Raw genomic sequence first — 14,148 nt, 5'->3', positions numbered from 1 at the left:
AACAAAAATGTTCTTGCTGTTTTAGTGTATTTATTTTCTGGTGTGCAGTAACTATAAATAATTTTGCCACAGGCTTAAAGCATATATATTTACTATGGTCCAGTTGCAAGAGCTTCATATCAAACATTTTTGTTGGAGAGTAAACTGCCAATAAAATTTTCTCTCATAGAGACGGGTTAGGAGTATGGACCGACCTGTCGACGCCCATGTTCAGCAGAGAAGCAATTACAGAAGCTAGACCTTCCACCTTCTGCATCCCCACAATGACCTTGGTCCATACTCCCAGAGGGATAAATAGGAAAGCTATCAGAGGAGGGGATGGGGTACGGAGTTCTGATGGTGGGAATTGTGTGGAGTTGTACCCCTCTTAGCCTATGTTTTTTGTCAGTGTTTCCTTTTTATAAATAAAAAAATTCTCTCATAATGAAAATTTGTGACCAGAAAGACTGAAATGGACTTAAAAGTTGTTTTCCTAAAAGGCCTGAACTATTTCAGAGACACAGGTTTATTCGAGGAAATTACATATGAATTAAGGCCTAAAGGCCTTGGACTGGACGATAGTTTAAGGAGTTTGTATATTCAAAAGACCATGGGCATGAATTAGCATTGAAACATTGGGAAAAACTACATGATGCTGATATAAGTCCATAAAGAGAACATGTAGGAAAGTGATGGATGTTAAGAATAAGATATGCAGATGTTAAAACATGATATATTGACCATGTAACGGGCATCGAGGTTCATTTTGCAGGCATTTTTTTAAATGATTTAACAATGATCCACATAATTCCCACCACCAGAACACCCTATCCCATCCCCACCACTGCAAGCTTCCTTATTCTTTATCCCTCTAGGAGCATTGACCCAGGATAATTATGGGGTGCAGAAGGTGAGTCTGGCTTCTGTAATTGCTTCTCCACAGGACAAGAGCATTGGCAGGTTGATTCATAATCCCAGTCTGTTTCTATTTTTCCCTAATGGAGCAGGGATCTGGAGAGGTGGGGTTCCAGAATACATTGGTGAGGTCATCTTCCCAGGGAAGTCAGGTTGGCATCATGGTAGCATTTACAACTTAGGGGCTTAAAAATCATTAAAACATAAAGTAGAATAAAGTGTTTAATAATCAGGAACCTAGAGGTAAGAATATATCAGATGAGATTGGTGTCTCCATTTTGAATAAAAGCAATTAAGTCTATTTTAGGTATATTCCACGGTGCCTATGATTGTACTAATTTTTGCCTGAGCTAATATGCAAGTGGGCTAAAGGTACTGTTTGGGGAGATGGTATCAAAGTTGGAAATAGGACTAGAAAGCTGAATCAGGAAAGATAGTAGCTCCAAAATATGGGAAAAGGATATAAATACTGTTAACTATAATAAACACTGATCTGATCTAGGGTCCATAGTTATCCTAGGAGCCTGTGTAATTTTTGCATTCCTGTAGGTCTGAGGTCACCTTGGTCATAGCTAGGAACATTCTAGGCTGCACTCACTTCAGGTCTTCCTCAAGTGGCAGGGTATGGTGACCCAGTCTCTCTTCAGATAGTAGAGCAATCCCTACCATTGTTGTTCCACATTGGGGGCAAGATCCTATAGAGCCTGACAGCAGGGTCCATAATGCTGTTCCTGATGGAGATAGCAAGTGACTGTAGAGAGGGATCTGTTAGAAGTCTAGACCTATCATATATATGTGAGAATCCCAGGATTACTTGAATAGGGCCCTGGGTGATGGGGTGGCCTCAAATTGACCAAAAGAGCCATCATTAAAGTATGCTGGTTTCTTTCCCTTATCCAGCTTTTGTAGTTCTTACTTTATCTGACAATTTTAACCTTAAACTGACTGAAGAGAGTAGTTGAGAAAGGTATCTATGCCTAAATATAAACTATTTGATTATGTACTTTATGGAGTCTTTTTTGTTCGTTTGTTTGTTTTTCCACTTGCTTGCTGCACTTATTGAGTCACTGCAAACTACTGTGCAATTTTACTTCAGGGTATATATTTTCATTTAACTTATGATACATGTGTTCTATCTCATGGGCCCTAGTTTATATCTAGGTTCTGTGCCTTTGCAAGTGTATCACCAAAATGGAATTAAGGAGTCCTATGATCTAGGAAAGGTCTCACCTGCGTAAAGAAGCTGGAGGGTTAACATCCCATGTCTGGCATCTGGACACAATTCAAAGTGAGACGTGCTGAGGTGGCAATGGTTGTACTGATTTGGTTGAGATCAGTAGATACAGTGTCAAATGGTAAGGATCAAGAGAAGCATGAAAAAAAAAAGCAAAAAGAAAGAACAAGCCATACCCCAGAGGTTACATGACTCGAAGAAATATGGGTTTTATAGAGAATGTGAAGGTTCCTGTTAGAGTTTAAGAAGGCAACAGATAGTTATTGTTATAACCAAGTTATTTGGAATTTGGTTTACTTTGAAAATCCCATCATTAAGATTTACTGTACTAAAGAGTCGGGCAGTGCAGGGAAGTCGCTTCACAGGTGGTGAAGCAGATCTGCAGGTGTCTATCTTTCTCTCCATCTCTCTGTCTTCACCTCCTCTCTCTATTTCTCTCTGTCCTATCTAACAATGACAACAACAATAATACCTACAACAACAATAAAAACAAGGGCAACAAAAGGGAAATAAAAAAATGTTCTGTACTATACAAGCCCTTACCATGATTTATGCCATTTAATGCTATTTACAAGTAACCGTATCTTAAATACTAACTAGAGATTTGTTTTTAGTCTCCCTGGTCTAACATTATAGGTGATTTGATATTTCAAAGAAAACTTCATTAGAAATGCATTAACAGTTTAAGCTCACTGTTAAAATGCAATCAGGTTACCAATTTAAAACCTTAGGTAAAGGAATAAATACTCAGAGCTGGTTTTTATGCATCAAAAAGTTGGAAACATTTTATATATTTCCCCTCTCATATTGATTAAATAGTTATTTATAAGACTATAAGTTAATAGGAAGGTATATTAACACCATTTTCAACACCAAAGGTCTGTATCTGTACCTCCACTCCACTGTAGTGGAGCTAAATATCTATCCTCACACACCCCTCAGAGAGTTTTAAGTTGATGTAATACTTCAAACTGAGTGAAATTCTGCTTTGTGTTTCCCTTTCTGGTCTTCTTTCTCAAATTCTGTTTATGAATGGAATGATCCCATACTCACCTTTGTCTTTCTGACTTATCTCACTTAGCATAATTCCTTCTAGCTGAATCCAAGAAAGATGGGAGAAGATGGGTTCATTATTTTTAACAACTGAGTAGTATTCCATGGTGTATATATACAACTTTCTCAGCCATTCATCTGTTGTTGGGCACCTAGGTTAGTTCCAGGATTTGTGTATTATAAATTGTGCTATTATGAACATAGGTGCACCTATATCTTTTTGGATACATATGACTGAGTCCTTAGGATATTCTGTAGGAGAGGAATTATTGGGTCATAAGGAAGGTCTGTTTCTAGACTTGGGAAGATTCTTCTGACTGCTTTACATACGGCTTAGACCAATTTACATTCACACCAGCAGGAGAGATCCTTTGTCTCCACAACCTCTCCAGCATTTGTTGTTGCTTTTGTTTCTATGGTATTACATACAGGGATGAGGGGGTATCTCAATGTTGTCTTTATTTGCATTTTATAAGAATCAGTGACTTAGATAATTTTTTTCATATGGTTGTTGGCCTTTTATATCTCCTCTGTTGTGACTATTCTGCTCATATACTCTCCCCACTTTTGAATTGGGTCATTTGCTTTGTTGTTGCTAAGTTTGCTGAGCTCTTTGTATATTTTGGTTATTAGCTTCTTGTCTGAAGTATGGCATGTAAAGATCCCCCATTCTGTATGGGGTCTCTTTGTGTGGTTTCTTTTGCTGTTCAGAAGCTTTTCAATTTGATGTAGTCTCACTGGTTTATTTTTGTTTTAGTCTCCCTGGCAATTGGGTATTTATCATTAAAGATGCCCTTGAGGTTTGGGTGGGAACGTGTTCCACTAGTATTTTCCTCTATGTATTTGATAGTTTTTGGTATAACACCCAGGTCCTTGATCCATTTGGAGTTGACTTTTAATTCTGGTGAGATAGTGGTTCGGTATCATTCTGCAAGTTTCAACCTACTTTTCCCAGCACCATTTAATGAAGAGACCCTCCTTCCTCCCTTTAATAGTTTGGGACCCTTTATCAAAAATTGGAGTAAATTTGGAGTAGGGCACCAAAGTAAAAAACCCTGGGGTGAGGGTAAGGGTAGATGTTCAGCTTCACGGGGTGGTAAGGGGGAAGAGGGGATAGAATGGGGTACAGTCTTTTGGTGGTGGGAATGCTGTTTATGTACACTCTTATTAATTTGCATTCATATAAATCACTACTTAATTAATATGGGGGGAGATTGACTTAATGTCTCAAACTTTTTAAAGCACAGACTGAGTCTTTTTAATATATAGGCTGAGTCTTTAATATGCTGACTCTCTTAAAAGCTTAGACCAGGGAGAATAGTAGCAACCGATGGCACCGCTATATACAAATAATGTCAAATGATATAAATTATGATGATGTTGTGTATGATACAGAAAATCCTAGCACAGGGATATTTCAAAGTGAACCCAATTGCCAAATAATGTGATTATAGCAATAGCTATCTATTGTCTTCTTAAACGCTGAGACAACAGAAACTTCCTGCTTCCGCTATAGAGCCTATATTTCCCCAGTCCTAGAACCTCGAGGGTGGGGATCACTTTCCTTCATGCTTCTCTCAATTCATACCAAATGATATTGCATCCACCAATTCCAGCCTAATCAATGTAAGGAGTACCACCTCAACAGGCTTCACTTCAGACTGTGTCCAGAGACTTCAGGCATGGAATGTCAATACTTCACCCTCATTACTCGGGTGAGAACTTACCTTTAATAGGATTCTCTAATTTCATTCCAGGAGGTTCACTTCCTAACAAAGTCCCAAAATCTAGATATAGACCAGGTCCAGTGAGATAGAGCATTTATGTTCACATGTATCCATAAATTAGTGCAAAATACATACCTGAAAGCAAAAATACGAAATAGTCTGTAGTGAGTCAGTATAAAGTTCCTAATGAAACAGTATCTACTTTGACTTAGATACCCTCCTCACCTGCTTCCTATTACATTTCTCTCACTCATTCCAAAGCTAACCTTATCAAAGCAAGGACTGCAAAAGATGAATAAGGGCAAGAGACTGGCATACTTTAATGGTGACTCTTTAATCACTGTCAGGCCACCCCATCAGCTGGGGCCATATTCAGGGAGTCCTGAGATTCCCAAACACACTTGATGGGCTTAGACCTCAAACAAATCCCTCCCCCAATTGTTACCGTTCATTTCTATCTGGAACAACAAAATAGACCTCTTTGTGGGCCCCCACTAGGACCTTGCTCTCAACTTGGATTAACAGTGGTAGAGAATGTTCCATCCTCCGAAGGGAGAATGGACAACATAGTCTGTGCTACACCTGAGGAAGATGGGTCGATACTGGGGCAGCTTGGAATGTTCCTACTCATGACCACAGAATGCGAGCTCAGATCTACAGGGATGCAGAGGTCACACAGGCTCCCAAGCTGAATATGGGCCCCAGACCAAATCAAATCAATGAGGTTTACAGTCAACAATATTTATATACCTTTCCCATATTGGGGAGCTACTCTCTTCCCTGATCCAGCTTTCTGGTCCTTTTACCAGTTATGACACCATCTCCCCAGACAATAACTTGGATCCAACCTTATATCAGATTTCAGGCTCAGGGGAAAAAAGAAAAAGGAAAAAAAAACTATTATAGTGATAGGCCCTTTGGAACATAACTAAAATATGCCTAATAGCTATCTACAAAATGAAGGACTCCCCCAACTCTTCATCTGCATTATTACAGCCTTTAGGTCCATGATTGTTCAACAGTTTGCTTGGCTTTGTATGTTGACTCTCTTTACAACCACCAGGTTCCAGATGCTAGAATGTGCTGACCAGACTTCCGTGGACAGACAACCCCACCTATGTTTCCTGGAGCTCTGCTTCCCCAGAGTCCTTCCTCACTAGGGAAAAAGAGATGCAGACTTGGAGTATGGATCAACCTGTCAACAGGGGAAGCAGTTACAGAAGCCAGGCCTTCCAAATTCTCCATCCCACAATGACCTTGGGTCTATACTCCCAGAGTGTTAAAGAATAAGAAAGCTATCAGAGGAGAGGATGGTATTACAGAGTTCTGTTGGTGGGAATTCTGTAGAGTTGTACCCCTCTTATCCTATGTTTTAGTCAATGTTTCCTTTTTATAAATAAAAAATAAATAAAAATAGATGTCCATAGGTATGGGGGTTTGTTTCTGGGCTTTCAATTCTGTTCTACTCATCTGCAGATCTATTTTTGTTCCAGTACCAAGCAGTTTTTATTATGATGGCTTTATAATATAATTTGAAATCTGGGAGTGTGATGCCTACATTTCTGCTTCTTTTTCTCAAGATTGTTTTGGTGATACTAGGTGTTTTCTGATTCTAGACAAATTGTGGAAATTTTTGATCTATTCTTTTAAAGGAAATTGGTGGGACCTTAATTGGTATTGCATTAAATTTGTATATGGCTCTGGGTAGAATGCTCATTTTGATTATATTAATTCTTCCAATCTCTGAGCATAGGATATATATCTTTACATTTCTTTGCCTCATTTTATATTTCCTTGAATAGAAACTCATAGTTTTCAGAATAAAAGCCTTTCACTTCTTTTTTTTAATTTTTTATTTAAGAAATGATTAATTAATAAAACCATAGGGTAGGAGGGGTACAATTACCACCACTCAATCTCCATATCCCACCCCCTCCCCTGATAGCTTTCCCATTCTCTATCCCTCTGGGAGCATGGAACCAGGGTCATTGTGGGTTGCAGAAGGTAGAAAGTCTGACTTCTGTAATTGTGGAGATGTGAGGTTCCTGCTGTCTTGGGGTTCAAAAAGACAATCGATAGTTAATGTTATCATAACATTATTTGGTAATTGGGTTAACTTTGAAAAGTCTTTTGGTAGGGTTTGCTGTACAGGACCCAGTATCTTGTATATAGCTGTGCTATTGGATGCTTCTGATCTACTTGGTCTAGGCTTTTGAGAGAGTCTGCATATCAATTACACAGCCTATATATTGAAAAGATTCAGTTTGTGTTTTGAAAAACTTCGAGACATACAATTAATTTTCCCTCTCTCGTATTAATTAACTAGTGATTTATATGACTAAATTTTACTAGGAGTGTACATAAACACCATTTCTACCACCAAAAGACTGTGACCCATCCCTCCCACCCCATTGTCCCAGGAAGCTGCATGTCTACCCCTCACCACAGGGTTTTTACTTTGGTGCCCTACTTACAATTTGGTCAGGTCCTGCGTTTAGTTTCCCTTTCAGATCTTCTTACTCAACTTCTGTTGATGAGCGGGATCATCCCATACTCATCTTTATCTTTCTGACTTAGTTCACTTAACATATTAACTTCCAGCTCTGTCCAAGATAGGTCAGAGAAGGTGGGCTCATTGTTCTTGATAGCTGCATAGTATCCCATTGTGTATGTATACTACAGCTTTCTCAGCCACTCATCTGTTGTTGGGCACCTGGGTTGCTTCCAGGTTTTAGCTATTATGAATTGCACTGCTATGAACATAGGAGTACACACCTCTTTTTGGTAGGGTGTTATGGAGTCCTTGGGGTATAATCCCAGGAGAGGAATTACTGGATCATATGGAAGGTTCATGTCTAGACTTGTGAGAGTTTTCCAGACAGCTCTCCACAGAGGCTGGACCAATTTACATTCCCACCAGCAATGCAAAAGGGTTCCTCTGTCCCCACAGCCTCTCCAGCTTTTATTGCTGCTGTCCTTTTTGATGTATGCCATTCTTATAGGAGTGAGGTGGTATCTTAGTGTTGTCTTAATTTGCATTTCTCTGACAATCAGTGACCTAGAGCAGTTTTTCATATGTTTGTTAGCCTTTTAGATCTCCTCTGAGGTGCATGTTTTGTTCATATCCTCTGCCCATTTTTGGATGGGGTCATTTGCTTTTTTGGTGCTAGGTTTGCTGAAATCTTTATATATTTCGGTGATTAGTTTCTTGTCTGATGTCTGGCATGTGAACATCTTCTCCCATTCTGTGAGGGGTCTCTTTGTTTGTTTGATAGTTTCTTTGGATGTGCAGAAGCTTTTCAATTTGATGTAGTCTCATTAGTTTGTTTCTGCTTTAGTCTTCCTTGCAATTGGGTTTGATTTATCAAAGATGTCCTTGAGGTGTAGGTGGGAAACTATTTCACCAATGTTTTCCTCTAAGTATTTGATTGTTTCTGCTCTGGAATCCAGGTCTTTGATCCATTTGGAGTTGATTTTTGTTTCTGGTGAGATAAAGTGGTTCAATTTCATTCTTCTGCATGTTACAACCCAGGTTACCCAGCACCATTTATTGAAGAGAGCCTCCTTCTTCCATTTAATCCTTTGGGCCCACTTATCAAAGATTAGATGTCCATAGGTGTGGGGATTTATTTCTGGGCTTTCAATTCTGTTCCACTGGTCTATTTTTGTTCCTGTACCATGCTGTTTTGATGATGATGGCTTTATAATATAGTTTAAGGTCTGGGCGTGTTATGCCTCCATTTCTGTTTCTTTTCCTCAAGATGGTTTTGGCAATTCTAGGTGTTTTCAGGTTCCAGATAAATGATTGTAGTGTTTGTTCTATTCTCTTAAAGAATCTTGGTGGAACTTTGATGGGTATTGCATAAAATCTGTATATGGCTCTGGGTAGAATATTCATTTTGATGATATTTATTCTTCCAATCATGAGCATAGGATATCTTTCCATTTCTTGGTATCAGCTTCTATTTCCTTGAGTAGCGACTCATAGTTTTCAGTATACAAGTCTTTCACTTCTTTGGTCAACTTTATTCCTAGGTATTTGATTGATTTTGCTGAAACAGTAAATGGGAGTGATTTCTGGATGTCTTCTTCTTCTTCAGATTTAGTGTTTGCATAAATAAATGCCACTGATTTCTGTACATTGATTTTGTAGCCTGACGCCTTGCTATATTGCCTAATAACTTCCAGTAGTTTTCTTCTGTATTCTTTAGGTTTTTCTATGTATACTATCGTATCATATGCAAATAGTGAGAGCTCGACTTATTCCCTTCCAATCTGTATTCCTTTGATTTCTTTCTCTTGCCTGATTGCTATGGCAAGAACTTCCAATACTGTGTTCAAGAGTAATCGTGACATTGGACAGCCCCGTCTAGTCCCTGATCTGAGACGGAATGCTTTCAGTTTCTGTCCATTGAGTATAATGTTGGCTGTAGGTTTGCTATATATAGACTCCACTATCTTGAGGAATTTCCCATCTATTCCCATTTTTTGTAGAGTTTTGAGCATGAATGGGTGTTGGATTTTGTCAAAGGATTTCTCTGCATCTATTGAGATAATCATGTGGTTTTTGGCTTTGCTTTTATTGATGTGGTGAATGACATTGATTGACTTATGGATGTTTGACCAGCCTTGCATTCCTTGGATGAATCCCACTTGGTCGTGATGAACAATCTTTTTGATATGCTGCTGTATCCGGTTGGCCAAGATCTTGTTTAATATTTTGGCAACTATGTTCATCAGAGATACTGTTCTGTAGTTTTCCTTTTTTTGTTCTGTCCCTATCAGCTTTTGGTTTCAGGGTGATGTTGGCTTCATCGAAGGTGGAAGGGAGTATTCCTGTTTCTTCAATCTTATGGAACAGCTTAAGAATTATGGGTACTAACTGTTTCCTGGAAGTTTTGTAGAATTCGTTTGTGAAGCCATCTGGTCCAGGACTTTTTTTGTTGGGAAGATTCTTAATAATGGTTTCAATTTCTTCGTCTGTGATTGGTGCATTTAGATTTTGTAGTTCTTCTTAGTTCAGTTTTGAAGGGTATATGTTTCTAGGAATTGTTCCATTTCTTCCAGATTCTCTAGCTTGGTGGCGTATAGTTCTTTATAGAAGTTTCACAGGATTCTCTGGATTTCTGTGGTGTCAGTTGTGATATCTCCTCCATCATTTACAATTCTATTAATTTGAGTCTTCTCTCTTTTTTGTTGGGTGAGTCTTGCTAGGCGGTTGTCAATTTTGTTTAATGTTTCAAAGAACCAACATTTGGCTTCATTGATCTTTTGTGTGGTTCTTTTATTTTCTATGTTGTTTATTTCTGCTCTAACTTTAGTGATTTCTGTCCTTCTGGTTGCTTTAGGGTTCCTTTGTTCCTCTTCCTCTAAGTCCTTGAGGTGTGCAGTAAGGTCGTTCATTTGAGCTTCTTCTTGGTGTTTAACATGTGATTGTGACTGTATGGCTATAAGTTTCCCTCTCAGTACTGCTTTAGCTGTGTCCCAAATATTGTGATAGGTTGTGTCTTCATTTTCATTTGTTTCCAGGAACATTTGAATTTCCTGCATGAGTGAATCTCTGACCCAGTGGTTCTTAAGGAGTATGTTGTTTAGTTTCCAAATTCTGTGACTTTTAAAAATTTTCTCTTTGTTGTTAAATGTTAGTTTTACTCCACTGTGGTCTGAGGATATACTTGGAATGATTTCGATGCTTTTGAATTTATTGATGCTGTCTTTGTGGCCTAACATCTGGTCTATCCTTGAGTATGTGTTATGTGGATTTGAAAAGAAGGTGTATTCCAGTTTTTTGGGGTGAAGGACTCTGACAATGTCCAAGAGGTCTAGTCTGTCAATCTCTTCATTCAATTCTCTTGTATCTTTGTTGGTTCTCTACTTTGTTGATCTGTTCAAGTTTGAGAGTGGGGTATTGAAGTCTCCCACTATTATTGTATTACTATTGATGTATTTTTGAAATTCTTTCAATAAATGCTTGACGTATTTAGATGGTCCCTCACTGGGTGCATATATGTTAATAATTGTTAAGTCTTCTTGGCTGATTGATCCTCTAATCATTATGTAATGTCCTTGCCTATATTTTATTACTTTATTTAATTTAAAATCCATTGTGTCTGAGATGAGAATGGCTGTTCCTGCCCTCTTTTGTTGTCCGTTCGCCTGTATGATAGTTTTCCATCCTTACACTTTAAGTCTGTGTTTATCTTGTTGTGACAGATGGGATTCTTGCAAGCAGCATATGGTTGGGTTATGTTTTCTGATCCATCCCCCCACTCTGTGCCTTTTGACGGGTGAGTTTAAGCCATTGACATTTATTGATATTATGGATTTAATGTATTGTAGTGCCATTGCTCAAAAAATATTTTTTGTTTGATCTGATATATTACAAGTATTATAGTGATGTTCTTGTTCATAAGAGGTCTTTTAGTACCTCTTTCAGGGCCGGTTTGGTGATGGTTGCCTCCTTTAACTGTTGTTTGTCTAAGAAGGTTTTGATCACTCCATCTAGCTTAAATTAAAGTCTAGCTTTTTGTTTCTCTCTTGCAGCCTTTAGGATCCTTTCCTTATCCTTACTCCTTCTAATTGTGACTATGATGTGTCTTGGTGTCTTCAGGTCTGGGTTGATTCTGTTTGGAACTCTCTGGGCCTCTTGAATCTTCATGTCCTTTCTGTTATTCAGGTTTGGGAAGTTTTCTTCTATTATTTCCTCTAGAATGTTTGCTTCCCCTTCCTCTCTTTCTTCCTCTGACAGGCCAATTATACAAATGTTACTTCTTTTGAGATCATCCCATATGTCTCTGTTGTTGTTTTCAGTGTCTCTCAATCTCTTTTTGAGCTCCTTCACCTCTTTCTTAGTTTTCTCTAACTCATCCTCTGTCTGACTTATTATGTTTTATGCATCTGTTAGTCTGCCTTCCCATCCCTCAGTTTCTTTTTTAATTACAGCTATTTCAGCTTTCAGTTCTCTAATTGCCTCAAGATAGTCAGTATTTTCCTTGAGAGGGTCTCAACTGTTGTTTCCCTACTACTGCCATTCCTTTCCTCCAATGTTGTTTTCATTTCTGTGATTAATAAGTTTATTATTGCTTGCATACTTTTCTTATTTATGGTTAGTTCTGGCTGATTTGTAGTTTCTTCTGGGCTCTTGTCTTCATTCATTGGAGTAGGAGCTTTTTTTGTTTTTGATCTACCCATTTTTTTATTTATGTGTTTCTTATATTTATGCTCTGTTGTTCCTCAGTTGTTGTGTCTTGAGAACAAGCAACAGTGCACTAAATCCCTTTATGACAAATGCACTCACCAATCTCAGGAATTACAATAGCAACACAAGCAAGTATTGAAGCAGTTTAATCACTACCAGTTAGCCAAACAATGTCTCCAGTCCGTGAAAAAATAGCAACTAAGTCCAAGTGAAGAAGAGAAAAGAAAGAAGGGATAGCAAGAATGGACAGTTATGCAAATCTACTATCCACTGTATATTCTAGGGGTAACAAGAGGAGAAAGGGAAGTAGAGCAGAGATACACACATAGAGAGACCACTTTGAGTCAGATTTCTTCCCCAAAATAGTTCACAAATTCAGAAAGGCAAAGAAGAAGGAAGGAAGAAGTGTATGACAAGATAAAAAAAGAGAGAGAAAGAGAGAGAAAAGATAAGAAAAAGAACTGTAATTAAAGAGCAGTGAAAGGAAAGTTTTTTAATTGATTACTTTACTTTTATTTTATTTATTGATTTATTTTAATTAGCTAGGAGGAGGAAGAAGGGGAGAGTCTGTAGAGGAGGTAGGAGTAATGAGACCAGTTCCTCTCACAATAGATAAGATGCCCACTACCCTAGCAATGAAACATACCCTAAGAGTCAATTCTGATCAACCTAAAGGGGGGGCAGATATATGCCTTTATATAATATTAATAATAAAATACAGCAGGGTAAAAAAAAAAAAAAACCCGTCCCAGATTGCCTCAAGCCTCCTGAGAAGAGGCAGCTGATTTTTAAGAAAGAAAAAAAAAAAAACCAACCAAACAACAACATCCACAAAAAAAAAAAACCCTCTGGACTAGACAAGGATAGCAGGAATAGACAGTTATGTAAATCTACTATCCTCTGTATATTCTAGGGGTATCTAAAGGAGGAAGGGAAGTTGAGTAGAGATACTTGCAGAGAGAGACCACTCTGAGTCAGATTTTTTCCCCCAAATAATTCCCAAACGTGTATCAGTGAATTCAGAAAGCAATAGGATTAAAGAAGAAAGGATGACAAGATTGAGAAAAAGAAAAAAGAGAGAGAGAGAGAGAAAAGAAAAAGAACAGTAATAAAAGATCGGTGAAAGGAAAGAGTTTTTTTTTTATTTATTTTTTATTATTTAATTAGCTATGTGGGGTGGGGAGGGAGGGAGGGGAGCTGTCTGGGCAGAGGCAGCTGGTTGGCTCCTTAAAAAGAAAAAAGGCCAGAGGTTTCAGAAGGGAATAGACTTAGAATGAATGATACTCCCTGGTGGGACAGGAATCTTGGTAAAGAAAGAAACTCAGCAGGGGAGCCTGCTAGGAGCTGTTCCCCAGGGATTGGTTATGGGGGGGGAGGGAGAAGAGGAGCTCTTTGGGAATAATAATTTAAGAGAATTTTTTTCCCTTTCTTTCTACTCTATTTTTTAACCCAAATTAAGTTATAGTCACCTCCTTAGTGTCACCGCTAGGACCCCTTATTGACTGGCCTACTAAAGGCAGAAAACCCTACTGTTTCCAGTCGATGTGGTCAGAGCTCAAGCCACTAGAAGCTTCTCAGTGCGCCATCTTCTGGGAACCTCCTCTATTTGTCTCTTTTTTACTTCCCCGCCCAAGTGTCCCAGTCTTGTGGTCCTCCCTTACTCTAGTTTTCTTCCTGGAATCCGTCAATGTCCATCCACTTCTTTGCTTCAAGAAAACATAAGACCAGGGCAGGAAGATTTTTCATGGATAGAGAACACCCCTTGCATGCGTGATGTCCTAGGTTTGATTCCTGCAGACTCCATATTAAAAACAAGAAACCTCCCACCCAAACAGAATATCATACAGGGTGAAGCAGTGCATTGATGCACGTGTCTCTATTGAGCAAATGCTACCTTAAGTCAGAAGAAGATAAATTTGCAGGGCCAGAGGTGGTGTACCTGGCTGAGAGCATATGTTGCCATGTGTAAGGACCCAGGTTTAAGCCCCCAGTCCCCATCTGCATGAGGAAAGCATTGTGAGTGTTGAAGCATGGCTGCCGGT

At 38.6% G+C, this 14,148-nt stretch overlaps 1 protein-coding gene across 1 annotated transcript in view; it reads left to right on the top strand.

Moving 5' to 3' along the window:
- The window catches only part of IL1RAPL2 (interleukin 1 receptor accessory protein like 2), a 781,557-nt gene that overhangs the window by 599,751 nt on the left and 167,658 nt on the right, over nt 1-14,148 (top strand). The window lies entirely within an intron of this gene.

This window comes from Erinaceus europaeus, chromosome X, assembly GCF_950295315.1.
Source record: "Erinaceus europaeus chromosome X, mEriEur2.1, whole genome shotgun sequence".
Lineage (NCBI taxonomy): Eukaryota > Metazoa > Chordata > Mammalia > Eulipotyphla > Erinaceidae > Erinaceus > Erinaceus europaeus.
Note: the sequence above shows the minus strand (reverse complement) of the source record. Positions and strands in the feature narration are given on the sequence as shown.